Below are 27,240 nucleotides of genomic sequence, written 5' to 3'. Positions count from 1 at the left end.
TACTTGGCTTGGACAAGCCCTCAGGCCAGGAGTTGAAAGGTTACAGTGCATGAGCTGCTCTGCTGTGTGCAAAGCCCAATCCAGACAAAGTTTGGCCTGGCTGCTGGGTTAATGAAAAGCTACCCTGGGTTTGGGGGTCCCCAGCCCAGCCCCTGGGACCACCCAGTCTGGGGTATTCTGTACAGCAACCCAAGCTAAGAGAGCACATTATGGAAAAATGGTGTTTTTTAAAATAATTTTTAAAACACCATCTTGACAGGATGGTGAAGACCGTGATGGGAGGACTTCAGAGGAAACAGTGTAAATGCAAAACCGGGAGAAACCGGGAGGAGCTTGTCAAACACAGCTCTATGACTTCAACAATTGGCTTCCCTGGTAACCAAACCATGCTGACATCACAGCAGGCTGCCCTGGATGCAGACCCTGGTACCTTATTCTGGGCTTAGATCCCATCGGGGTGAAGCAAGATACACAGCCCGCAGAGCTGAGCTGGGATCTGTCACTTGCAATATAGGAGTCCGGATGGGTGAAACAGCGTCTCTTTTCCCTCCACCCTCCCCCAAGTCCAGAACCTCCCGGGTAACCCCTGATGATTACACAGCCTCCACCTAGTCTCCAGTGCCCCATCGTCACCACCTGCACCAGGCTACTTAGACACTGGGTTACCACTCACCAGCTGTTTCTCCCTGGCCTTTCCTTGGTATACATTTCCCAGCTCCCCGGCTGGCAAGGATGACTAGGTGACATTTTTGACCTCAGGAATGTCCTTTGGAGAGTCGCATCTGTCAGAATCCAGGACAAAACGAAGGCCATGCCTGGTGAGTAAGGAGGGGATGGGACAAAGGGAGAGTTGACAGCAGTGCTGGCAGGTTGCAGAGGCCAGCAAGGCGGAGGACACTGCAACTGTGGGATCTGCAACCTCCCCGCTGGAGGGCCAGTGGGCAACCCACAGATACCCCTGCCGCCATCTCCAGGCTCCTGCTGCGACCTCATCGGCCAAGCCACCTGGAAGCCATGGGGCAAGAGAACCTGAGTGAGGAAGTCCAGTGCGCCCAGCCCCCCACCGCACGGGCAGAGGACAGCACAGAAAGAGGTAGAGGGTGGATCTGGGAGGCAAGCAGGGAACACCTGGCACAGACTTCTCCCTTTCTTAAGATTCAGTCTCGGCCTGGCACAGTGGCTCATGCCTGTTATCCTAGCACTTTGGGAGGCCGAGGAGGGTGGATCACAAGGTTAGGAGATCGAGACCATCCTGGCCAACGTGGTGAAACCCCATCTCTACTAAAAATACAAAAATTAGCTGGGCGCCTGTGATCCCAGCTACTTGGGAGGCTGAGGCAGGAGAATCACTTGAACCTGGGAGGCGGAGGCTGCAGTGAGCCAAGATCATACCACTGCACTCCAGCCTGGGCGACAGAGTGAGACTCTGTTAAAAAAAAAAAAAAAAAAAAAACACAACTCAGTCTCATTAAGAGACAACCCTCGTTCTTCCCGCCTGGGATGCAGGCACGATGCCAGAAGGTGCAACAGCCACCACAGGACCCCAACAACAGCAGAGAGGGAGGGAGGCAGGGTCCTTTCAGACCTCATGCCACCCCTGCAATGGTGGCCTCTGACTTTCTGCATGAGAAAAGCCAGGCCAGTCTCTGCAGGGCAGTGTTAGCAGGTTCTGTCGTTACTTGCAGCTGAACGCTGTCCTACCTGACGCAACAGGCTGGCCTACACTTTGTTTTGCAGCACTTCAGACTTGGTAACACAGTTGCACGTATACTATGTGATTGGAAGCAGAAGAAATCAATGCCATTGCTCCCATTCCTTAAAGAGCACAATAAAGAAACAGAAGTTACTTACAGCCAAGGACTAACGTGAGTTGGGGCAGCACCCCCAGGAATCAGCAAAAACCAAGTGATTAATTACCAACATGGTACCCAACCTCCCTTATCCTCAGAAGACGTTCAGTGAGCAATGTAAACAAACCGACCACATTCCCTGTGCTCTAACAACACTACACTCCTCACACGTTAGATATGGAAAAACTGAGGCACAGCATCAGTGAGCACTGGGGTGTAAGGAAAAAGGAACAGGCCGCTCCACACAGAACCAGTGGGAATGTTGATTCTTGGAGTCTTTCTGAGAAGCAGTCTCTCAGAGGTGTAATTAAAAAGCACACAGACTCTGACCCAGAGATTCCCAGAAATAGATTCCATAGAATAAAAAACACAAGAATGTGTGCATGAAGATCTTTAGCATAGTGCTGACGAGGCAAAGGAAAACGGGGAAATCTTGCCGGGCTGCATAGGGACATCTTTTCATGGTGGTCAAATAAAATTATGGTGTATCCGTGCCACAGGTTACAATGAAGCAATGCAAAATCACAAGTTAGAATTCTATGTGTTGACATGAAAAACGTTCATGACGCACTTTTGAGTAAAACAAGTTATCGAATATCTGTATACAAAAATATATATGTATATAAGACAGATATATAAAAATATGTATATATGATACATGTATTTTATATGTACTTTATAAAACATTTTGTAAAATATTTATATACATATTTTTGATAACTTGTGTGTCCAGTCCTCTTCAGATGTGTAGGTATGAGATGGACAGCCTGGGCAGCTCCCTGTTTGGCAGGAAACATGCAGATGCTGTGTATTTGTGTGTGTATGTGCATAAATACACATGTACATTTCATATACATATATACACATGTGTATATGTCTATATTATGTATATATACATATGTATGTGTATTATGCATATATAATTATATAGACATCATGCATATATGTATAATAATGCATATATTATATTGTATATATTATATACAATATAGTATATATTACAATAGCACAATATATAATGTACAATATATGTTATATATTACATACATATATGTATATGTGCACATATAATTACATATAATGTATATATGATATACATACATACAAACATATATAGTTTTTTTTTTTTTTGAGATGAAGTCTCACTCTGTCACCCAGGCTGGAGTGCAGTGGCGCGATCTCAGCTTGCTGCAACCTCCACCTCCCGCGTTCAAGCAATTCTCCCATCTCAGCCTCCGGAGTAGCTGAGATTACAGGCGCCTGCCACCACACCTGGCTAATTTTTGTGTTTTTAGTAGAAATGGGTTTTCACCATGTTGGCCAGGCTGGTTTCGAACTTCTGGCCTCAAGTGATCCGCCTGCCGCAGCCTCCCCAAAGTGCTGGGATTACAGGTGTGAGCCACTGGGCCTAGTCTATATTCTCATTTTAATAAACCAACAACCCCCCCAATGCCTAGCTGTGGGGATGCAGGTGTTTGTCTTTGACTATAGACAGGAAGAAAGGGGTGGAGGGACATGCATTGCTTACCTGGGCTATGGAATGTGATACTGTATAAGAATTAGGAGAGGAGAATTAAGAAAACTAATGCCCACTAAGTTTAAACAGCACCATTTTTCATGAACAGTGACAGGTATTTTCCTGTGGTGGTGGGCACAGGTTTCAAACCTCTGCCATCATGTTTGGAAGCCCCCCCAAGCCCACCCAGACAAGCTATGTGGAGAAGTCGCTGTACGCCCCTTAGATGCCTCCCTGACCCTCCTGCTCCGGGACGGGACATGATCTGGACAACAGCGTTTGCTTTCTCACCTCTGGCAGGCACCAGTCTCCCTGCCTGGCAGAAGAGTGACGCAGTTGGATGCACACACCCCCAGCCTTTTGCATTCTTAAACCTGCATGCTGGGCTCTGTGTCCAAGAGCAAGGATGTCTCATCTTACAGATCACAACGTTCCGCCTGCACGTTTCCCACCAGACGAATGGGGAGCTGTTCACGGTGTCCCCTTTCATCCCTAGACATCTGAAGACGACGACTAGACACATGCCACGTTCTGTCTCTGGTTTCTCGCTCTCCTCTCCTTTCTCACCCCATCTGTTCTCCCCCCATGTCTCTTTCTCTTCCTCCCCTGTCTTGCTCCCTTCTCCTCTTCTCTCCTTATTTCTGCCTCCCCTATTTCTCTCTCATTCTCTCATCTTCTCTGACTGTTGCCATGTTCAGCAGGGCTCCTGGCTCTGGTCAGTGCAGAATCACCTGAGCCACTACCACAGTTGCGAATCCCTTCTTGAGGGCTTGCTGATTTCTCCTCAAACCTTCTACAAGGCAGGATTATATTTAAACCCATTTAAGACCTAAGGAAGCTGAGGCATAGAAAAAGCCGCCCAACCCATCACCCATGTCTACTGAGTGCCCATATGTGCAGGACACCGTCCTAGGAGACAATGAATGAGATAGAGGTTAAGGCATCTTCCCAATCCCACACCTTCCCAGCTCATCAAGGCAGAGCCCAGGGCTGGCAGGAAGACATGAATGTCCAGAGATGGGGTCAGTACAGTGTTCTGGAGTCTCTCCTAGTGACAGGAGAGCTCCTTCTACATCTCCATATGGCAGCCAGGAAAGAGCTTGGCCGGGCACAAGCAGGACCACAGGAAGAAGTCAGAGGGTGACTTTGGTTTCCAGCACAGAGGTCTGGAGAGCTCTGCCAGAGGCCTGAGCAGAAAGGAAGGATTTTCGGGGACTGCTTGTGTGGGCTGTGGATCCCTGCAACATGGCCTTGGCGTCAGCTGCTGACCTGAAGTTGGGGTGCAGGGGCCCCCTTCCTCTACAGAGCCCCCCATGTTCCACTGATGAGAGGTTCCACCCCATCTCTCATTTTTCCAGGACCCCCAGCCTTACACCTCATGTTCTGAGAGCTTCCTGTGGGCCAGGCTTGGTGCTGAGACCCTACCAGTCTCTTCTGTGTTTCACTGTCACCAACAACCCCCGCCACCCCACCCCCGGCCCCGAGTTAGTGCTGCCACCTCCGTCCAGCACACAAGGACACAAAGGTTTAAACTAGAGCCCAGGCCCACACCCTGCAGCTGGGAGCTGCTGGACCAGGCTTGGAACCCAGGTCTGTCCTCATGCAAATGGTGTCATCCCTGCTCTCTTGACTCCTGCTGACATTTCCTTTCACTCCTCACTGGAAGGAGTGAGTCACCATCTCCCTTCACCAGACTCCATTTTTTCCTAGCACACATTGCCCTGGGGCACCAACTGAGAGTTCAATCAAATGCTCTGGCCCCACGGGCCTAGGCCAGCTACAGCTCCAGGCAGAAATGACAAGTAGGTGTCACCTGACACTGGCTTTAGTTACTGCTAGAGGCTGCTTAGCAGGAGGTATTGAGAAGGGCTTGGAGGAAGCCTTTCCTTTAGCAAAGGTGGGCTGCTTCTTGTTTCAGCTGAAGCTTCAGAAAGTAACAGAGAGGGCCTTGGACTGAGTATCTCTGACCTGACGCTAAGCAGCCCAGCACTTCAGTCCTCAAAGGTCCGCAGATGCACCCCAATTCTGAATTCACAGAACGCACATAAATTAGATTATTTTGGTAGAACAGGAATCGCTCAGTTGTCTGGGCTACTTGGAGATGTTATCCAATCATTGGAAAACGTTGATTGCATCAGTTGATTTTCAGATTGCCAGGTCTCCTTACTCTTAGAAAAATCTAACTTGGCTGGGTGTGGTGGCTCACGCCTGTAATCTCAGCACCTTGGGAGGCTGAGGTGGGAGGATCACCTGAGCCCAGGAGTTTGAGACCAGCCTGGGCACATAGCAAAACCTCGTCTTTACACACACACACACACAAATTTTTTAAATGTAAAAAAGGAGAAAAAGAAAGAAAGTCTAACTCTCATAAGAGTCACGGATCCCCAAAGCAATTTTGCAGATGAAGAGTTAATGATGTTCTCCAGTCCCCTAGAAAGCAGTTTGCTTGCCCGTAACTGTGCGTCAATGCCAGGCCTAATATGAATGTATTATCTAAATAATCGTTCATATCGCATGTGATCAGCACTCAACACCTTCCTCTCATCACGTTCACTCCTGATTTGATCAAGTCAACACAAAAAGTTCTTTCCAGAGAACATCAGATTAGAAGGTTAAACGTGTTAATTATCCTTTTTTAAAGACAATGTACAGCATGGGATATCTCGTAGGATCTTCATCTCGCTCCATGGGCCCCAGTCCAAGGAGCCCCACAGCAGGATCCTCCTGACCCCCTCGTCTTGGTAAAGACAAAAAGATCAGGTTCCCTTCAGTCTGAGGTTTCTCGCCCTCCCTGAAACGTCCCAGTGTTCAGCAGGTGGGGAGGGATGAGGTTTGCCACATCCAGGGGCCAGTGTGGCCACCTCTTTGCCTAGTGCTGTGGGCGCCCAGGAGCTCTGCGGCTCTTCCTGCTCACAGCCACACCTGAACAAGCATCCTGATGGCAGCTGGGAGGCTCCTCAGGAAGTGATTCAGGCAAAACACCTCCGTAAAAGTGCCTAGACGGAAACATCTTTATAGCTTTGTAGTGTAAATGATCTTAAAGTCAAAATTTCAACAACATAAAGCAGTGTAAATGGGAGACTGTGCATGGAAAGGATGGGAGAAGAGATTTTAGCTGCACCCAGTTGTACAAGGATCTGGCTAATAGTGCAAGCCTCAGCCCACCTAGAAAGAAAAGAGGAAAGAACGGATGGAGGGAGGAAGGGAGGATGAATATTTGGGCCTCTACCCAGACTTTCATCACAAATGGGTCTTTATCTAAAAGCCAAAAGTCAGTTAACAGCTTTATTGCTGATGGACTTTCTATGTTAAACACACATACACCCCTTACTTTGTAGCAAGCAACCTTCAAATTATGGCACCAAATAGGCAAAATTGAAGAAGTATGTTTTCCCATTATATTAGTATTCATTAATCCACTTCTTCCTTCAATTATCCAATTATGTATTCAACAAACTTCTGCACTATTTTCAGAGCAGCTTTCCAGGTACTGGGAATACTGAGCGAGCAAAGGTGAAATCCCTTCCTCAATGAAGTCCACATTACAGCAGGTCATATAAACTGCAAACGCACACGATTTCAGGCAGTGGAGGGGGCTATGCAACACCATCAGAGCTTTCGTTCCCTCACCTCTTCCAGGACTGAAATCATTATGCTCTTTACTGATCATGTTATTATTGATTTTTTTACTCCTTGGGAAACTGGCCCTTCAAATTCAAAGATATCTAAAACTTTCCAGTGTCCAGAGTGGAGACGATGCAAGCGAGTTACCCATGCTAAATCAGGTAGCGGTTTTGAAAAGGCTCCGTTCTGTAGTAAGGGGTCTAGGAGATGTTCACACAAAACAGGAAATGCACACGCATGTGTTATTCTTTCCACAGCGACTGATCAATGTGGATCTCTAATCTAGCCACAGTGTGTTGTCAAGGGGACCGCACAGACACCATGGCCCCAGGTTAAAGAGGAAGCTCTAGCTGTGCTCACAGTCCCTTATCAACCTTCTCTCCTAATCCGAAGCCCTTTCGTTTGCACTGGGGAGTTGGCTGCTCTCTGTGGATGTCTATCAGTGGCAAATGCTTCCGTTGCCTGGTTACTCTTGGAGACCGCACAGGCCCGGGGTGGACAGCCTGTCAAAGCACCTGAAGGGTCAGTAACTGAATTGTGTCAGCAAAGAGGTGGCCCTGCAGACACAGGCTGTCCTTGGTGCTCTGCACCGGGAAGACAGAGGGCCCACATGGAGCAGGTGTGCGGCGCTGCACTGAAATCTGCCCACCAATATGTGGTGTGCAGACTTGACTTTATGTAGAGAAAGAAGCTCCCAGAAACCCCTGCAGCAACGGGTCGGAAAGGGCCTCCCAGGCAGTGGCTCACTCTTCTGGCCAGAGCTTCCTGGCTCTGCTCTGGAGGTGGTCTGCTGAGGACAATCACGGTGCCTCATCCTCTCCAGCCAAGGGATGCGCCTGAGACTCAAGTGCTGCCAATTAAACAATCAGTCCCTTGAATTTAAATTGTGAGTAGAGGGACCAAGGACAAAAAAGAACCAGCGGCCAGAGCTTGTCCCTCCGTCCCCCTGTCCCCCCGTCCCCCCAACCCTCCATCCCCTTGTTCCCCCCGCCATCCCCCCAACCCTGGGTGGGGCATCCTGCAGCTCTCCTCCTCCCTGAGGCCTGCTCCCGGTCCCTGATGCTTCGCTGGCCCTCTCCATTGGTCCTTCTAGCAAATCCCCTTCCCTTTTAGGTGGCCAGCACCAGGTTCTGCTGCTTGCAACCAGAGACCTCACGTTAGTTTCCTGCAGCCACTGTGACAAAGTACAAGACAGGAGGCTTGAAGAACAGGCACACACGGCCCCATAGTCCCCAGGGGCCAGACGCCCAAGCTCGGGGTATCGGCAGGGCTGGTTCCTCAGGCTGGCGCCAGGCTCTGCCCATGCCTCTCCCCAGCTTCTGTGGTGGCTGGCATTCTTGGTATTCCGTGGCTCCTAGAAGCATCACCCCAATCCCTGCCAATATTCTCTGCATCCAAATCCCTGTCTGGAAGGACACCAGTCACAGTAGATTAAGACCTAATCTAATGACCTCACTTTAAGCTGGTCACCTCTATAAAGACCTCGTCTCCAAGTAAGATCACAGTTTGAGGGTCTGGGCCTCCAACCTTCTTTTTGCAGGGAACACCATTCACCCAGTAACGGACCTACCTCTGTGCCCCGCAGTCAGCCACCCCACCCAGCAGTGGTGAGCACCTGGGAACCTGCAGACCTAGACTCCAGGCCTGGGGCACCTGTGTGGCTTGAGCCCTGTGAGCCCTGTGAACGGTCCTTGGCATGGTTATGTTAGCCAGGGGCAGGCGAGCAACCTGCCTTGAGATCTGGCTGAATGGGGAGGCCTGAAAACATGCACACACCTCTGTAAGGATACAAAGTCACCCCTTAGTGAGGGTGGGTTCATTTTTTTTTACCAGCCCCCAGGAGCTGGTCATTCCCGTTTGGAAAGTGACCTTAGGTGAGTTGGAAACTCTTGAGTTCGGTGGCCAGGCTCTGGAGATGGGTCTTGTGAAAGGTGAGGGTTAGGGTGATGGACTCCAGGTGGATCCTCCCCATAAGAGAAAAGCAGGGGCCCACACCATGGTCGTACACCGCGCTGCTGGCTTTTTGGGCCTAACTGTAGATACGATAATACAATGTGGGAACAGCGCCAGGCCTGTGAACTCCAAGTGCATGACTAAGGAACTGATTAAAGACTGACACCAACACAGAGGAAAAGGATGGAGATTCCCAAAAACATCGGCAGAGTTCCTGGATGCAGCCACTCCTGAAGCTAGAATCTCCTCTCTTCAATTTCACCAGTCAAGAACTCCCGTTTTTGCTGAGGCTACTTTGAGCTGGTTCCCCGTCATGTAAAATCTGAAGACCGCGACACACATAATAGAATACCACGGGGCATAGCAAGCCCCAGGGCCTGAGCACACGGCTGTATCAGCAGCCTCACTCATCTGTCCTGCAGAACAAAAGGAGCAAGTAAACGACATTCCAGGGCCCGAGTTCACCAAGAGGCAGGAGTGAAATGGATGATACCGAGACCTGGGTACCATAGCTGGAAGTGTGACTATTTCCTCGCCATTTCCAAAGCTCTTGCCAGACACATTTGTACTCTCCCCTTTTACTGCCCTTGCAGGTAAACCTGGAGACATCACTGAACCCAGCCCGGTGCTGAGGCCAGCAGGCCAGCATCACACATGCTTCCCGACAGGCCCAGGACAGCACTAAGGACTCGTTTGACTGTAACTGGCGCTCAGACTTCAATATAAACAGAGCCCATTCCATGTTGACTTGTCTACTTCAAAAAATAATAACAGAACAAAATGAAACCAACCAAATGGAATTTAAAATACATAATTGCTTTAGTCATGAAGAGTAATGACATTAAAAGACATTTTAACTAGACATTTCCGCACAAATAACATTAGGCCGAGACAGTTAGTCTTGGGGTCCTGACCAAAAAGGAGCCCTGAGAACTTGCAGGCCTGTTTGTTTCAGGTTGGGTCCTCGGTAACAGGCACGGCCTGTGGCTGGAGCAGCCGTGAAGCCCCACAAGGCTGCATCGGAGGTTCCAGGGAACTGAGATTCCCCAGACATCACAAGCTTTGCCATCTCTGTGCCAACTACTAACTGACCCTCTGTCTTTAAATGAGCTTGTGTTTTACATACGTAATTATATTGAAAAAGGAAACTATATATGACTAACACAAAACTGTTGGTTAATTCACTAGTTATTTTATATATAAATTCGCTAGTTATTCGCTAATTGTACATATCATTCACTAGTATTTTTTATATATGAATATATATTTGATAATAGAGACGGAGTCTCACTTTGTTGCCCAGGCTGGCCCCAAACTCCTGAACTCCAGTGGTCCTCCCACCTCTGCCTCCCACAGGGCTGGGATTACAGAAATGAGCCAGTGCACCTGGCCTACTAGTTATATTTTTCCTAATATTTTTTCCAATAAATACATGACCATAGCTAGCTAGGGTTTGTGGATTGTTTTTGTCTATTTTATTGCTTGTACAACACTCTTGGAAATATTGGGCTAGTTGGCAGATTCAGGCAATGCCTCCACTAGGCTGATAGTCACAAAATTATCCACAAAAGGCACAGAAGACCAGATTTCTCTCTCTCTGACCCTGCTCAACGCTTAGATGTAATCTCTGTTCCCAGAGCTCATGGCATCAAGTAAACAGTTCTTGCCTATCAAGCCCTGCAGGTAGGAGTAACATGACTTATCTAACAGGGAAAATGAAAGAACAGATGGCGTGGACGAAGATCCGGGGACACTGGTGGGGCCATTTCCTTCTAGTATCAGTGGTTTCTTGTCTCAACAAATATAGGCCAAGCATCTGTAGTGCACAAAGTCAGGTTGCTGGACTAGATACACACACACACACAAATATACAAAACTAAAGTCAACTGAATACTGTTAAAGACTGAGGTAATTCCATACTGCATTATTGAATTTAAAAAGCATATTATGATGAACACATGGCACGTATTCCCCTTTAGCTTTTTCTACATATTTCAACACTTATACAAATAGAAGCACTTTTATTTTACTTTAAGTTCTGGGATACATGTGCAGAACGTGCAGGTTTGTTACACAGGTATACATGTGCCATGGTGGTTTGCTGCACCTATCAGCCTGTCATCTAGGTTTTAAGCCCCACATGCATTAGGTATTTGCCCTAACGCTCTCCCTCCCCTCGCCCCCACCCCTTGAAGTAGAAGCACATTTGCACAGATTCTAGAGTAATGTACACAGGGAGCATGGACAAATGTGTTCCCTACAGTAGTGCTGATAATAAGGCATGGTTATGGCACAGTTAGTTCACTGTTGTCATCTATGTGTGCATCTACATAGTGCACAATTGTTCATCAATAGCAGTAAGTGCCTTCAGCGGGCATCAGCCGCCTCCCATAACCTCTGAGCACTCAACTCCTTGCACACCAACCTGGTTACCACCAACACCTGCATTTCTGTGCCTGGGGGCTCAGTCTAGCTGAGACCCAAGCCTGGCCTACATGCAGGGCAAGCAAGACATGCTGGAGCCTCCATGCACCTGCAAGGCTGCCTCAGCCAAGTGAAGAGTACTGGTAGATCAATACCCCAGCTCCCTCATCCCTCAAGCAAATAATCCCACAGCGTACATTGCAAAATCTCCCAGAGGTTCCATACAGGACTGAGCCCCCATCACCCACAGCAGCAACTGGCTGGATAACACACACTCATTACTGACTTCCTGCCCTTCCCTGTCTCACTTCCATACCCAAAATTTCCTGGGGTCACCTCCCCGTGAGTCACTTTTACTGGAATCCTTACCTTGGGCTTGCTCTGGGAGAGCCCAGGCTGAGACACTCAGTATAGCTACACTGCTGGGTGATACACAGCAATTTACAAGGCTGAGGTTGGGTGCCAATGTACTCATTGGAAATAACAGGCAAAGGTCTCTGAGAAATGTTCTGGAAATGGAAAATACGAATCTGCAGAAAAATATAGTTTTGTTTAAAGCACACACAAAATTCTAGGATAGAGTTTCACGTATGTTTGGAAGGACCAAACTGATGACAGTGGTTAGCTTGGTAGAAGAGTCAAGATACATGAGATTTTACAAATTAAATATATAAATTTAGTATGTAAGTAATGAAAAAAGTTGCAGAGCAGATTATGTGTGTACTTGGACATGCACACATAGAATTGTGTATCCACGTCCACTTTTGTCGATGCACCTGCCTCTGTTTTACCTCAAGACATTACGTGTGTATGTGTATATTTGTGGATGCATGGGGAAAGGTCTGCATTCTGAAAAGAAACACCAGACTCTTAATAATGATCGCCAATGGGAATTAGGAACGGGAAATATTTATCAAGGGACTTTAATGTTTTACTTTATACATCTCTGTGAGATGTGACTTTTTCGGTGAGCATCTGCTGCCCTTCAAATCTGACAAGGTAAAATAATTTTGCTTTTTATTTTACTGTACTGATTTAATTCACTTTAACTAGGATTATATTTGGGTTTCTTTGAGACAGAGTCTTGCTCTGTTGCCCAGAATGGAGTGCAGTGGCGCTATCTCAGCTCACTGCAACCTCTGCCTCCCGGGTTCAAGCAATTCTCCTGCCTCAGCCTCCTGAGTAGTTGGGATTACAGGTGCACAACTCCACGCCCAGCAAACTTTTTTATTTTTAGTAAAGCTGGGGTTTCACCATGTTGGCCAGGCTGGTCTCAATCTCCTGACCTCGTGATTCGCCCATCTTGGCCTCCCAAAGTGCTGAGATTACAGATGTGAGCCACCACGCCAGTTGATGTATCTGGGTTTCTTAAATTGATACATAACAGATGGACATATTATTGAGGTACATGTGATATTTTGATACACCCATATAATGTGTGAAAGTCAAATCAGGGTAATTAGGATATCTATTACATTAAACATTAATCTTTTTATGCTAGGCATGTTCAAGTTAAATGAGCATAACTTTAAACCTGCTCACACATACTCAGCTCCTGTGAAAGTTGTTAACTTTTCCAACTTGTATCTGTGAATACACATCTTAATATGTTTTATTGACAGAGGGGCGCTGAGACCTGTCTGGATGGAGGGAAACGATGGAGCTGTTGAGAATGGTCATTGTGGATTTAGACAGGAAATGCTGCCTTTGGAGAGATTAAAATGTAGCAGCCACTGAGGTGTGCTTCAGGCAGCTCTAACTTCCTCCAGACTGGAGCTACTCTCAGAGAGCCTCCTCTTCCAAGTCAAACGTGCAGCCCATCTCAGACTCACGAACTAGACCCACTCTTCAAACAGTCATGAGGACCTATTTTCTAATTGCCCTCCCTTCATGGGGAAATAATTCAAACATTCCATTCCCTTCTAGAGTGAGAACAAGAGCTAAATTTAAATGCAATAGCTTAATGATGCATCTGCAATTCCAAGCAGCCAACAATCTATCAAAAAAAGACCAGCTCATTCCAAATATAGGAAAGACTCATACACACATACATCACTCCACTCGAGCTTCCAACCCCAGAATGACCAAAATTTAAAAATATCAAAAAAGTAATAAGCCCTCAAAATAATCTGCTTGTGATCCCTAGGATAACAGATTGGCTTCTGCATCCCATAGGCCAAGTGTAATCAATGCACTGGAAAAAATTACAAATAATAACCCACAGCACTCAGTTGAAACACACTCTTTGAAAGTGTTCTTCATGATACGATTTGTCTTTTTAGGGCATAAAGATATTGTCATAAATTATATTCATTGAAGAAACTGATACCATTATGTTAAAAATGAAAACAAAAGGGTTTTGAAATATTTTTCAGGAATCTGACCCACCTCCAACGAGGCTGCCTTTACTATTAAGTGATGATTAGTGGTTCTATTGTAATGAGAAACAAATGATGGCCAAGTGTATATCCTGCATTGGAAACAGTTAAGTTTCACATCAGACCTTCTCTGCCTTCTTCTATGGAAAATGAATGCATAAAATAGGAATCAGAGGACTGAGTGTGGATTTAGGTCTACTGAACACATACTGGCCAGATCCATTACCACCATTATCATGACGACTACAGCCAGCATCACCATTAGCTCCTCTGTCGCCACGACTACTGCTAGCATCATCACCATCTCCTCTGTTGCCACAACTACCACCACCAAAATCATCACCATCTCCTCCATCTGCATCACTACCACCAGCATCACCATCATGTCCTCCATCACCATGACTACTGACATCATCACCATTTCCTTCATCACCACAACTACCGCCGGCATCAACACCATCTCCTCCATCACCACAACTACTGCCGGCATCACCACCATCTCCTCCATCACCACAACTACCGCCGGCATCAACACCATCTCCTCCATTGCCACAACTACCGCCAGCATCGACACCATCTCCTCCATCACCACAGCTGCCACCAAAATCATCACCATCCTCCCTCACCATGACTGCCAAAATCATCATCTCCTCCATCACAACTACCACATCACATCTCCTCCATCACCGTGACTACCACCAGCATCACTACCATCTTCTCCATCACCATGACTACTACCAAAATCACCATCTCCTCCATCACAACTACCGCATCATATCTCCTCTGTCACCATGACTACCGCCAGCATCACCACCATCTTCTCCATTACCATGACTACTATCAAAATCATCACCATCTCCTCCATCACGACTACCACCAGCATCACCACCATCTCCTCCATCACCATGACTACCACCAAAATCATCACCACTTCCTCCACCACCACAACTAACACCAGCATCACCATCTCCTCGATCACATCTACCACCAGCATCATCACCATCTCCTCCATCATCACAACTACCGCCAGCATCATCACCATCTCCTACGTCACCAGGACTACCGCCGGCATCATCACCATCTTCTCCACCACGACCATGCTTACTGGAATCTGAGACTCAGATTCATTTGCCAAGCCCAAGCAGGGGCACCAAAGGTCCAGCTGGTTCACCTTCTGCTGCACGATCAAATGCAGGTGGAACAGTCAGTGCCACCAGTGCCGAGCCGGCCATTTCAGGGTTGAAAACCTTTGATAACAGCAGCTGTTATTCTTGCTACCCAAGATTGTCTCATGATTACATGGGGTGAACTATTGCCCTGAGTTCAGATCACACCTCTGCACAGGAAATCTGAAACCAAACATTTCACAAGGAATGAAGAAACCAGCCTAGGGTTCTCTCCTGAACACTGAAACTGACTGTCAAACTGTGGATTTTTCCCTGTATTTAGGTGTCAGTCAGGTAACTCAAACTCAAAACTGGGCTTCAGCGCAAACCTGGATATGAATCTCCCCACACTTCTACTGCTCTCTCAGTCTTTCTCATCTTAGGAAATGGTCTTCCCCTTCCGCCATGTGCCCCAGGCCAAAAATATGAAGGCCATTCTTGTCACCCCCTTACACTCCCTCTCAGCCCAGTCTATCACAATGGCTAGCAGGTCCTGCTGCCCAGATACATCCAGGGCCTCTCCAATGACCCTCACGTCCACTACCATCCTGGTGCAGGCCTGCAGGCCGCCCTTGCCAGTCATGTGGACTACATGGTCGCTGCCTAATCCTCTTCACTCCCACGCTTACCTCCACCTCCATTCAGAACTGGGAGTGATCTTATTAAAATAAAAATTGGATCATGTCACTCTCCACCTAAAATCAATCACTACTCTCTGGCCATTGTTCTTCAGATTTAGAATCAATACCCTAGCACAGCCAGCCCTAAGGTCCTGAATGAACTGCCCTGTCCACCTCTCCCATCTGTGCTCCAGACACCCAGATTTTCAGGCATCAAGTTCTTTCTTGCCTCAGGGCCTTTGCACAGCTGTTCCCCATGATGTTCCTCTCTCTGTGAGGGTAAGGACCACATCTGCTCTGTTTACCACTCCTTCCTCTTAACTAGGGGACATACACCTGGCACCCGATAAACATGCCTCGAATAAATCAGCAAACTGTGAAAGAACAGACACAGCTCCTAACTGACACAGAGGAATACTGCTTCTGAGAAAAGAAAGGACGACTTACCACAAAGTTTCTCTGCTGAGTTCCTGGTCTCAGGACAGGAAGTGGGAAGTTTCCCCAGGGGTCTCCCAAAGCTTGGGTCTGATCGAATGTGGCCTCAGCACCTGCAGGCTTCAGGTGTGGCGCGTCATTTCCAAGCTGCAGGAAGAAGCAGACACAATCTTCTGTCACCAAAGAATGACTTGCAAGTTTGTCTGTCTGCCTCCTTCACGTTCCTTGATGCTTAAGAGCCAGGGAGAGGCACGAATTCTGCTACCATTTTCCAGTTCAGAACACTGAGGGCTGAGTGAAGGACAAATTTGAAACTGAACTCATGGTCCTCCCAGCCTGAGATTTTTCTTTCCCTTCAACCAAATTTCCTGGTATAGAACAATGCAACGATACAACACAGCCATTGACGCGAAGCTTTCATGACTCCTTGAGTAGACTGTCAAGTTCCTGAATTTGCCAAGAGAAATGCACTTAGGGCTAATTATCCAGGTTAGACAGATGATAGCAAGGGACGGAATTGAGGGAACAGGTCAGTATCTGGGCATGCACTGAACATATCCTTAATTATCAAGACGAGACTGATGTCCAGCCGATGACAGAAAGAGTTATTATAGGTCAAATTAATTAATAAAAATCAATATAAAAACCAACAAGCATGCTACACAGAGTAAACTCTTAAGGAATTCCCATCTTGGCCATCAAATATTCAAAAACAAAAATTCCTATATATCAGTAGACCTTCATGTCGACATATACAATCAAAATATCAGAAATTTCTTTACTTCTATTTTGTTAAAAAGAGTTATTGACCTGCTCAGAATCACAAAATAAGATGATAAGTTGAATTAACTTAGGTTTTATTAAAGAGCTTGCTAGTATCCTGTGTCCATATGAACCAGCAGAAGCGAAAGGAAGGATAAAAAGCAAGTGAGGCTTTATCCTAGAACTTGGAGCTGAAAAACCATCTGTATGGCCAAAATTCAATTTATTTCAATTTAGCAAACATGTTCTGAGTGCCTGCAAAGTTCCTGACAGCTGTTAGGCCCAAACATGAGTAAGATCAAGGCCTTCCAGGACTCTCCGTCTGACAGGGAATACCAGAACAGGCACGCATAATGTTAGTTCAAGCTGAAATAACATTTAGAATTTTGTGCAAGGGATCTGTGAGGGAAAGACATCTAGGCAGGAGACTGAAGTTTGTTTTCTAGAGATATTTAATGAGGGAGCTCAGGACTCACATGCAGCAGGCAGAGGTCATAATAGCCAAGTGCCATTATATTGAAAACAAATTAGACAGTCTGCCTGTGGATACCCCTCCCCAGATCCAATGCATTAAGCAGGTAGGTGGATGCTACCCCACACCACTCTCAAACTAGGCAGGAGACTGGAAATATTTTGGTAGAAAACTACAATCCAAGAGCAAAGACCGTGTTTGACATTAGGAGCTTCTACAACAAAATGTGTTCCGCTCCCTCACAGCTAGCCTGGAGTGAGCTCACCACTGACTTCCCCCAACCTGTCGAGACTATGCTCCAAAAGCAGTCAACCAAGCGGTACAGCTTCATTTTAAAAACCTCTAACATGGAAGAGTAAAAGAACGTAACGATAAAACCCAGAAGACAGAGAGATCATCCAGGCAACCAAACAAGGAAATAAAAAAAGCAATAAGTCTAACAAGTATCTTCAGAAAGCATGTAAAAGTCAAGAACAAGATGCTAAAAAGGCCAATGAAGGACAAAAATAACTCCTGTGAATGCAAAAGATAGTTGCTGAAATAAAAATTTTAATGGCAGATTTGGATGATAAAAGAAATCTCCCAAAGTGCTAGAAAATATTAAAGAAAAAAAAGAGACTATCAATCCAGGAGGTCTAACTTTTACCAGTAAGGTTTCCAGAAAGAATAACAACAATCAGTTGACTGATGCCCAGCCAACTACAGAAAGAGTTATTATGGGTCAAGTTAATTAATAAAATTAATATAAAAACCAACAAGCATACTACGCATAAACTCTTCGGGAATTCTCATCTGGGCCACCAAATATTTAAATACAAAAAATCCTATATATATCAGTAGACCTTCATGTTGACATAAACAACCAAAATATCAGAAATTCCTTTACTTCTGTTTTGTTCGAGTTTTTAAACTGCCCAGAATCACGATAAATTGAAAATTGTCAGAAAAACATAAGAACATGTTCTAGATTAAGGATCTCATGAGTGCTCTGCAACATAGATGAAACAGACCTAAGCAAAGAGTACCATGAGATTTGAGAAGGTGAATGATAAAGAGAAGGCCCTAAATACTTCCCATAACCGTTAGAAAGAAGAGGTGGAATTTTAAAAAGGAAAAGAATGGGTTAGAGCCTCAGACTTCTCAGCAGCAACCTTGGAAGCCAACAGAATGTCTTTAAAATTCTGATTGACTATTATTTCCAACTTAAGGTTCTATACCCAAACAAGCTGTCAGTCAAGTGTGAGGTTAGAGAAGAGAGATTACCATACATGCAAAGACTCATAAAATGTACCTCCACAGCGTGTTCTTTCTTAGGAAATGACTGCTGCAGCAAAACAAGTGAAACAAAAAGATAAAAGGTAAAGCCACAGAATCCAGAAAACAACAAATCCTACCTTAAACGGGGATAGAGAAGAATGCCAAGGTGACAGCTGAGCCTTAGCTCTCAAGAGCAATCGGTTTGAAACAAGACAACAGAGAGCTTTAGAAATAAAGAATCTAGAGAAAAGAGAGACTCAAGAAAAGCTTTTGATACCAGAAAGAACTGGAGAAGAGTTTTTAATATGTGGATTGCAAATGGCACAATTGAAAACCAGGCTATTAATAACTCCAGGAAAACTAAAAAGCCATACAACAAAAGAAATGTAATCACAGTCACTAATTGGTGCCACCATTAACAATATATACACAATAGCAATGTAACAACTAAGTATTCACTTAAAGTAGCAATTTAACTATGTGTATAGATTGGGGGAGGAAAACTAAGATAACCAAATCTTCATTTACCACAGAGCTTCTCAACCTCAGCAGTGTGACATTTGGGGCAGAGAATTCTTCCTTGTGCAGGCTGTCCTGTGCACTATGAGGTGGTTAGCAGCATCCCTGCCAGTAGCAACCAGAGGCCAGTAGCAACCAGAGGCCAGTAGCACACACACTTTCCCTGAATCATGACAAACAGAAGTGTCTCCCAACACCAACCCTGAAAGGCAAAACTGCCCACTCAAAGCCCTTTGAGAACCACTTATCTACCACCCCAGAAAGTGCTATTAATATTTTTTACTTAGGAAAATTGGTAAGTCAAAAAAAAAGTCACAATATAGGCAATTTTTAGTATTAAGAGCTTCAAGAAGAAACCACTAGAAGTATTGAAAGTGGGCTCGAGGGACTGGATACGGAAAGAAGAGACAGCACGAGAATTTTTTCATATATCTTTATACACTTGATTTTTCTTATTATATGTGTGCACTTTCAAGTTAAAAAATACTGTTGCAGCACAAAAGAAAGCATGCTTGTGTCTAGTTTGGGAACTCACTAAAGTCTTTCTCTACAAATCTTTCTCAAAGGAAACCTTATACTATCATGCTAACTTATTTGATATGCCTATGTCTTTTCTTTAAACTACATGAAAGAGCTATCACATAAAAATATTTCAAAAAATCTATACATCTTCTAAAGTCATCTGATGTAACATCACTGGTCCACCTACTTCATTGTGGGACGATTTCAGCAAACAATAAAACGGAGATGTTTCTAACCATGATCAGATGGGCTGGATGCAAAGGAATCAAGGCAGAGACCTCCTGTGAGATCCCTGCAGGCAGAGGCACGTCGTCATCATTGCTGACTACCTCCTTTTAATGCAAACCACCAAGTCCTTACCTCCACCAACACACATCCTATTCTTCTCCTCTAAGGAATCATGTTCTCTCAGAGAATAACATGAAAAAACGAGATTACAGGAAGTCACGATAATCTGCAAGTGATGTACATTTTTTTTTTCTAGTTCTGTTAAAGAAGAAAAAATTTTAGGTGGTGCAATGGTTCCCAGCTTCTCAATGCATTTAACATCTCACCAGGTTGACTGGAGAGCTTGCTAATGATTATACGGCATAAAAAAACTACTCTGTATGGTTACAGGTGAAATATGATCATTATTCATTCAAAAGTGGTCCAGCAAGATAAAGGATTTGTGGGGCTGTGCATAACCAACCCTAACCAGCCCAAGTGAAATTGAGTACAGAGCTCGAAGACCACTTTACACAGTTTTAATTAACAGAGCCATTCAGGCAGAGAGGAAAACAAAAACAATGATTTATTGATGTACATTTTACCGCTGCCCTCGAATGCCAGGTAACAGAAAACACCGGCCACCTGCCCTGCCCCATAAACATGTTCATCATGGAGCACAGGATTATGCCTTCTGCCACGAGGGAGGAGCTCGTTCTTACTATTTAATGTCAGGCACAGACGCAGTTCATTTCACCTGTTTACTACAAGGTCCTCGCTACATAGAACACATAAAAAAAAGAACCCCCCCAGGTCTTAAGCCAGAGTCAGCACCCTCACATTTTTGCTGTATATTTCAACTAACAGCGGACTTACATGAAATTAAAATGCTACAATTATATCCATTGTCTGATTATATTCATTCTCTAACGGGTGTTCAACTTCATCTCATCATTTGAGCTCAAAGAGTTGAAAATGCTGCACAAAAATCGAAAAAAGAGTAGGAATTTCCACTTGAGATTTCCCCCTTACGACTTGGAATACATGCTGTTTCTAATGCCAGTTCTGTGATGCTTAAACTAGCAAAACCAAACTGTTTCCACCAGAATAGTGAATTCCCGAGGGAGGGAAGTTGGAGGGACAAATAACGGAACACCCAACCCTTGCCTTTCCTCCTGAGCCCCATCTTATCCTGAGTGTCCTGCCCACAGCCTACCCAAACGGACCCTCGGGACCAAAGGTCTTTTTTAGCCTGACACAGGGCCTGAGGACAGATTTGGAAAGGAATACCCCAGGGTAGTAACCGTGATTTGAGCCTCAATTAAGACCCAAAGGCTTAGAAACCAGGGGTTATCACAACCCCCGCCACCCTCCCATCCCCCGAGTCTGGAAACGCCTCTTCCCACCTCTCAGTCCAGAGAACAGCCCTTGCTCTACAGCCCACAGCCTAGAAAGAGATCAATTTCCCATCTGTGTCTAAGCTGTATCTCATTAACCCATCGGGCTCTTTGCTCAGCCCCAAAAGCAGGTACTTACAAGGCACCGGAGATCAGTAGTCTAGTGGACCAGACAGACTGGTCCAGGCGTCCCCGCCAGCCCCCCTTCCTGTCCCCGTGGACGCCAGCCTTTCTGAGCCTCAGATGTTTGTGCTCAGCACCCGGCTGGAAGGCTATTTACTTATTCATGGGCTGCCCGAGCCGGCCAGAAACTGCTTTATGTCAGCTGAATAGGATGGTAATTCAATCTGCGAATGGGAGCCGCTGGCACACAGCACGCCTGTCTTAATGAGTCACAGGGGGAACAAGCGCCCGGTGTGCAGAGCCACTGGGAACCTGTCCTTCGACAATGAGCTGTGTCACAAGACACCACCTTCCCTTCCTCAGTCGCTCTCTTCCCCCCCGAATCTCCCCACCCCAGATCAACTCTCCTGGAGCTGCATGACACAGAATTACATATCCTTGGGAGCGGAGACGGGGAGGCGGGAAATGCCACCTGTTCTCTTGAGCTGTATACATGGAGAGAGGAGACAGAATTGCTGGGAAGGAATCTGAAGCAAGAAACGTGGAGTGAGGAAGCGGGGGGAAAAGTTCACCTGCACCAGGAGTGCTCAGGTTTAATGTTTTCTACGCCGTGTCTCACGAACTCCTCATCAAAGCCCTTGGAGCAAATGAATGATTAGCTTCAGGCAGGTTAACAATCACACCCCAAGTCTCTGACTGGGGGTCTTTGAGCCCTGATCCATCTCACACCACAAGCCATATGCTGCCTTTGGTCCAGCAGGTCACAGCATCCAATCCAAAGAAACTTGCCTCTCTTTAAAGATGACTTTTTTTTTTTTTTAAGACATGGTCTCACTCTGTCACCTGAGCTGAAGCACAGTGGCACAATCTCAGCTCACTGCAGCCTTGACCTCCCAGCCTCAAGCTATTCTCCCACCTCAGCCTCCCAAGTAGCTGAGGCTACCGTGCTCGCCACCATGCCTGGCTAATTAAAAAATAAAATTTTTTTTTAGAGAGATGGGATCTCACTGTGTTGCCCAGGCTGATCTCGAACACCTGAGCTCAAGTAATCCACCCACTTCAGCTTCCCAAAGTGCTGGGATTACAGGCCTGAGCCACCGCACCTGGCTGACTCTACCTGTAAACAAATCATTTTCTGTTTCCGATAACAACAGGGTCTCCAGCACATTAATTAAAATCACAGAATCCAGAGCACAAGAAAAAGTGAGCTGAGATTCAGAGATGAGAAGACCCCAGCTGGGTGACAGATCCCAGCTCCCCCTACCCCAGGGGGCCACACAGGATGGAACCCATCCCCCTCTCCGTTCTCGTCCCGGCTGCTGCTCATGCCTGTGTTCATTGTTTCTTGAGAATTAAGCACATGCCTTTCATCAGATTGCTTTGTTCCAGCCTCAGGAAGCTCAGCAGTTCATTTTCTCCACACCCACTGCATGGGCTGATGGTCACTGCTGTAGGAAAACCATAAGCCAGGCGGGCCAGTGCCTGGACCTACCTCTGTCCCCATTAGACAGTCAGCTCCAGGAGGGGAGGGACCCTGCTCATTGTATTCTAAGAACCCAGGAGAGCATCCGGCCAAAGGAGCTACTGAAGCACTTGCTGAGATGCCGAAGGAGTGAAGTCTTCAGCCTCTCTGTTGCCTTCCCATATGTAGCAGTGAGGGTAGGCTGGGCTCTGCTGTGGTTACAAATAATTCTGATTACAGTGGCTTAAGATCACCTGGGTGCATTTGGCGGCACCTGCCCTGTGTCTGCAGCTCTGCTCCAATCATCCCCACCTGGGACACAGGCTGACGGACTGGCCACCACCCAGGTCACCACACATCGGCGGGAAGGAGAAGCTCGAGGGGATACTGCTGGCATTGAATGCTGCACCCCAAGACATTGGCGATTTCTGTGCTCTGGACACCAATTCGTGACTCACAAGTTATTCATCCAATGCTATCTCATTCTAGCAACTGCTGCTGTTTCCATGCATCATGCACAGGCCCAGATGGAAAAATGGGGCCCAGGGGTGCAGTCCCACCTAACATCTGAAAGTGACCTGATGAATGCCCACACATCTTAACGTCCTTCCAACCCTTGCCCGCTCTACATTCCAGCTTCTGACTTCACTCTCCTGCATTCTCCCACCGGACGCCCTACATCCACTCCACCACCCCCTGCTGTCTTCTCCGCACAGCCGACTTGCTAAACGGAAATCTCTGTCCCTCCCCTGTTAAAGTCCCTCTGCCTTCCAGCCTCAGAGTGAAGGTTACTATGCCACTCGTGACGTGGTTCCACTAAGCCCTCAGTGTTCATCTCTCGCCACCACCCTCCCTTTCCACACTTTATGATGAACTACTCCTTCCAAGATCTCAAACGGAGCCTTTGACCTTTCTCGGTCAGACCTCACACTTGCTGTCCCCCAGCGAGGCTGGTCTACCCTCCTTGTCCCGACACACGGCTGGCTCTATTGTCTTTCAGGCAGATGTCACTTCGCCCAGGAAGCCCTCCCTCTAAGACCCTTCATCTGTGTTCTCATGGAATCTTTCCTCCCTACCGGTGATCTCAAGCACCAGCGATTCCTAATTTCCTAACTACCTATTGGTGGTCCTCACAAAACTAGGACCAAGTGGAGATGAGCGGTTGTATTTATCTTATTTACCAGCTGGCTCTGTGCAGGTGCCAGGACCCCAGCGTCGCTTCTTACCAGCTGAATCACCTTGAACGTTCATTAGACCTCACTGAACCTCAACTGATTCAGCTGTGAAGTAGGTAAAATAGTATCACCTAATCCAAGGGCTTCTTGAATGGACTAGATGAGGTAATAACCACACAGCTCTTAGCCCAGTGTTGGATATGTGCCAGATACTCGCACACTATAGAAGAAATGAATGGGTGGGGAAATGAGTGAACACTAACCCATCAGCCAGCTCCATGACATGAGCCCAGCAAGGTAGGAATGATAGCCTGGCATTACAGAGAGTTTGGGTGTGGAGTCAGCACTGCAGAGAGCAGCACTGAGCTATGAGGAGAAACCAAGACCTCACAGCATTACTGGAGCCCCTGGATCAAGCCGTAACTGAAGTTGGTACCTACAGCTGGGTTTTTTGTTTGTGTTTCAACACATTCCCTTTTAGGATTAAGTCAGTGTAATTAGATTTTCTGCCACTTTTAGTAAAAACCCAAACCAATACACACCTAGTAGTGTCGTGGGGACACTGTCTTGTCACCTTGTTCTGGGTACGGAACAGCAGAGAATCGTGAAGGTGTGTGTGCCATGCCTGTTCAGTACCACCTCTTTGGCTCCACATTGCATTCAAATGTTAAAATGGGAAAGTGTTCATAGCAGTATATACAGAAAATTCCACACTTCATAGCCATCAGATCTTTGCGCTGAGATGTTCTGCAGAGCTGCATCCTATTTTCCTGCCTCTGCTGCCTCATCCTGTCCTCAGATCACCTCTCAGGAGAGGCTAAAGCCCCACCGCATCGCCCCACCCCATCACCATTTCAAATGCTTATCACCAATTGCCCCAGTAGAATGGGAGGCCCCTGGGAGTAGAATCCTTGTTGGTCTCACAGCCCACGGGGCCCCTCCCAGCCTAGAGCAGTGCCTGGAACGCAGGAAACACTGGATCAACACATGTCGAGTGAATGAATGAATGCATGCCTGAGACAGCACATCGGACTGGAGGATCCACAATGCTTTAGTATAATTAGTCATGCAATTAGTGAGTCCAAGAAGTAGCCCCCATTAAAGTGAAAGTAATGTAAACCAACTCTGGGAACATATAATAAGAATAATGTGATTAGAACCAAAGTTTCGAGTCAACAGTTAGGGAATCCTAAAATTAATGAAAATAAAGAATTGATCAACATATCCCCTGTACTGTCTGCCGGGAGCAAAGGGATTTGTGGGACTTGGTTAGAACCAACCCTGATGCCTAACAGAATGAGGGGGAGCCACGATGTCCTGCTGTAAATGTCCTTCCGGCAACAGTGTCCTCTTCCCCATTTGTTGTTTATCCAGAAACCTTCGGGCCTGGCTTGGGATACCTTCCTGTACAGCTCATGGGAAAGGAGAGGAGGAATGTGCAGATTCCCTGGGTCCTACTGGCTTTACTAACTTTGGTTATTAAGAAGATAATATTCTGCTTGGTAAATAAGTTATTTAGGGACTTTGGCCAATGTTTTGGCGTTGACTGTGTAGACAGTTGAGAAGATCAGGCTTCTTGTAATGCAAACTTAATGACCATGGGTTCTAGTGTCCTCTGAATCCACCCCTAGCTGCTTTGGTATAGTGGCATCACCAACGTCTAGTTGCTAGAATGAGTAGGCATTGGATGAATAACTTGTGAGTCATGAAATTGGTGTCCAGAGCACAGAAATCGCCAATGTCTTGCCTTCTTGATTTCTCCAGGGTCTCCCCAGATGAACACACATGAAAGCCACCCTGTTTGAGAATAGACACCGATTAGGTTCAGCTTAGAATTAGTCCCATGAGCAACCAAGATGTCTTTCATAGGCAAATGAATGGTACATCCAGATACTGGAATAACTCAACACTTTAAAAAAATAAGTTATCAAGCCATAAAGAGACATAGAGGAGCCTTCACTGCACATTACTAAGTGAAAGAAGTCAGTCTGAAGAGGCTACAAACTGTACGATTCCAACTCTATCTGGGTCCCGAAGCCCCGGGCCGCGGGCCGGTAAGGGTGGCCTGTTAGGAACCGGGCCGTACAGCAGGAGGTGAACGGTGGGTGAGCAAGCAACTGTCTGAGCTCTGCCTCCTGTCAGATCATCAGGCATTAGATTCTCATAGGAGCACAAACCCTGCCATGAACTGCGCATGGGAGGAATCTGGGCTGCCTGCTCCTCATGAGAATCTAATGCCTGGTGATCTGAGGTTTCATCCTGAAACCTTTCCCCTCCCCATCCGTTGTCTTCCATGAAACTGATCCCCGGTGCCAAAAAGGTTGGAGACCACGAACTACAGCACATTGTGGAAAAGGCAAAACTATGGAAATAGTTAAAAAAAAAAAAAGAAAAGAAAAAAAAATCAGTGGTTGCCAGGAGTAAGGGGAGGAAGGGAAAAACAGGTAGAACAGGAGGGATTTTTAGGGCAGTGGAACTACTGTGTCTGATGCTATGACAGAAACACACCTGTCAAAAGCCATAGAAGGCACAAGACAAGGAGTAAACCTTAGTGTAAACTATAGACTCTAGTTAATAATAAAGTATCAATATTGGATCAACTGAAACAAATGCACCACACTAATAACAGGGGAAACTGTGGTGTCAGGAAGAGGGGATGCTTGGGAACTCCCTGTACCCTTTGATCAGTTTTTCTGTAAACCTAAAACTGCTCTTTTAAAAAAAGTCTGGCCAGGCGCGGTGGCTCATGCCTGTAATCCCAGCACTTTGGGAGGCCGAGGCGGGTGGGTCACCTGAAGTCAGGAGTTCGAGATCAGCCTGGCCAACATAGTGAAACCCCAACTCTACTAAAAAAACAAAAATGAGCCAGGCATGGTGGCGGGCACCCGTAATCTCAGCTACTCGGAAGGCTGAGTCAGGGGAATCATTTGAACCCAGGAGGCAGAGGTTGCATTGAGCTGAGATCACACCATTGCACTCCAGCCTAGACAACAACAGCAAAACTCTGTCTTTAAAAAAAAAAAAGAAACAAAAAAAGAAATCTATTGGCCAGGTGCAATGACTCACACCTGTAATCCCAGCACTCTGGGAGGCCAAGGCACTCCAGCCTAATAGATAGAACAAGACCCTGCCACAAAAAAAAAAATAATAAACAAAAATAAGTATTAAATTTTTTTCAAAACTGATCAAAAAGTTACCTCACCCCTTTAATTGCTGTTCTTTTGTACACAGCAAGCGTCTACACCATTCTGGGTGAGCGGATTTCCTCCTGGTCAGCAGGCTGGGCTCATTCAGATGAGTCCGAGCAGCTCAGGGGCTGGGACCACCATATCCCCTGCTATACCCCCAGTCCCCGAACGGCACCTGGCTCATGAGACC

General features: G+C 46.4%; 1 protein-coding gene and 1 long non-coding RNA gene across 6 annotated transcripts in view; one reads left to right on the top strand and one right to left on the bottom strand.

The window, feature by feature from the left end:
• Window positions 1–27,240, bottom strand: part of RIMBP2 (RIMS binding protein 2) — a 332,648-nt gene that overhangs the window by 227,109 nt on the left and 78,299 nt on the right. For 3 of the 5 annotated variants that reach the window (XM_033220100.1, XM_033220104.1, XM_033220103.1), the window contains exon 2: window positions 15,979–16,113. The gene's annotated coding sequence lies outside the window, so the exon portion shown is untranslated. Of the gene's footprint in view, window positions 1–15,978; window positions 16,114–21,241; window positions 21,358–27,240 lie in introns of those variants that run through there. The other 2 variants (XM_033220102.1, XM_033220101.1) reach the window with 1 other exon arrangement.
• Window positions 418–2,306, top strand: LOC117089177. The gene is made up of 3 exons (XR_004439487.1): window positions 418–818; window positions 975–1,093; window positions 1,738–2,306. It is a non-coding gene; the product is annotated as an uncharacterized LOC117089177 (long non-coding RNA).

This window comes from Trachypithecus francoisi, unplaced genomic scaffold (genome assembly GCF_009764315.1).
Source record: "Trachypithecus francoisi isolate TF-2019V2 unplaced genomic scaffold, Tfra_2.0 Lachesis_group11, whole genome shotgun sequence".
NCBI classification, from domain to species: domain Eukaryota; kingdom Metazoa; phylum Chordata; class Mammalia; order Primates; family Cercopithecidae; genus Trachypithecus; species Trachypithecus francoisi.
This window is presented reverse-complemented; position numbering and strand designations above follow the sequence as displayed.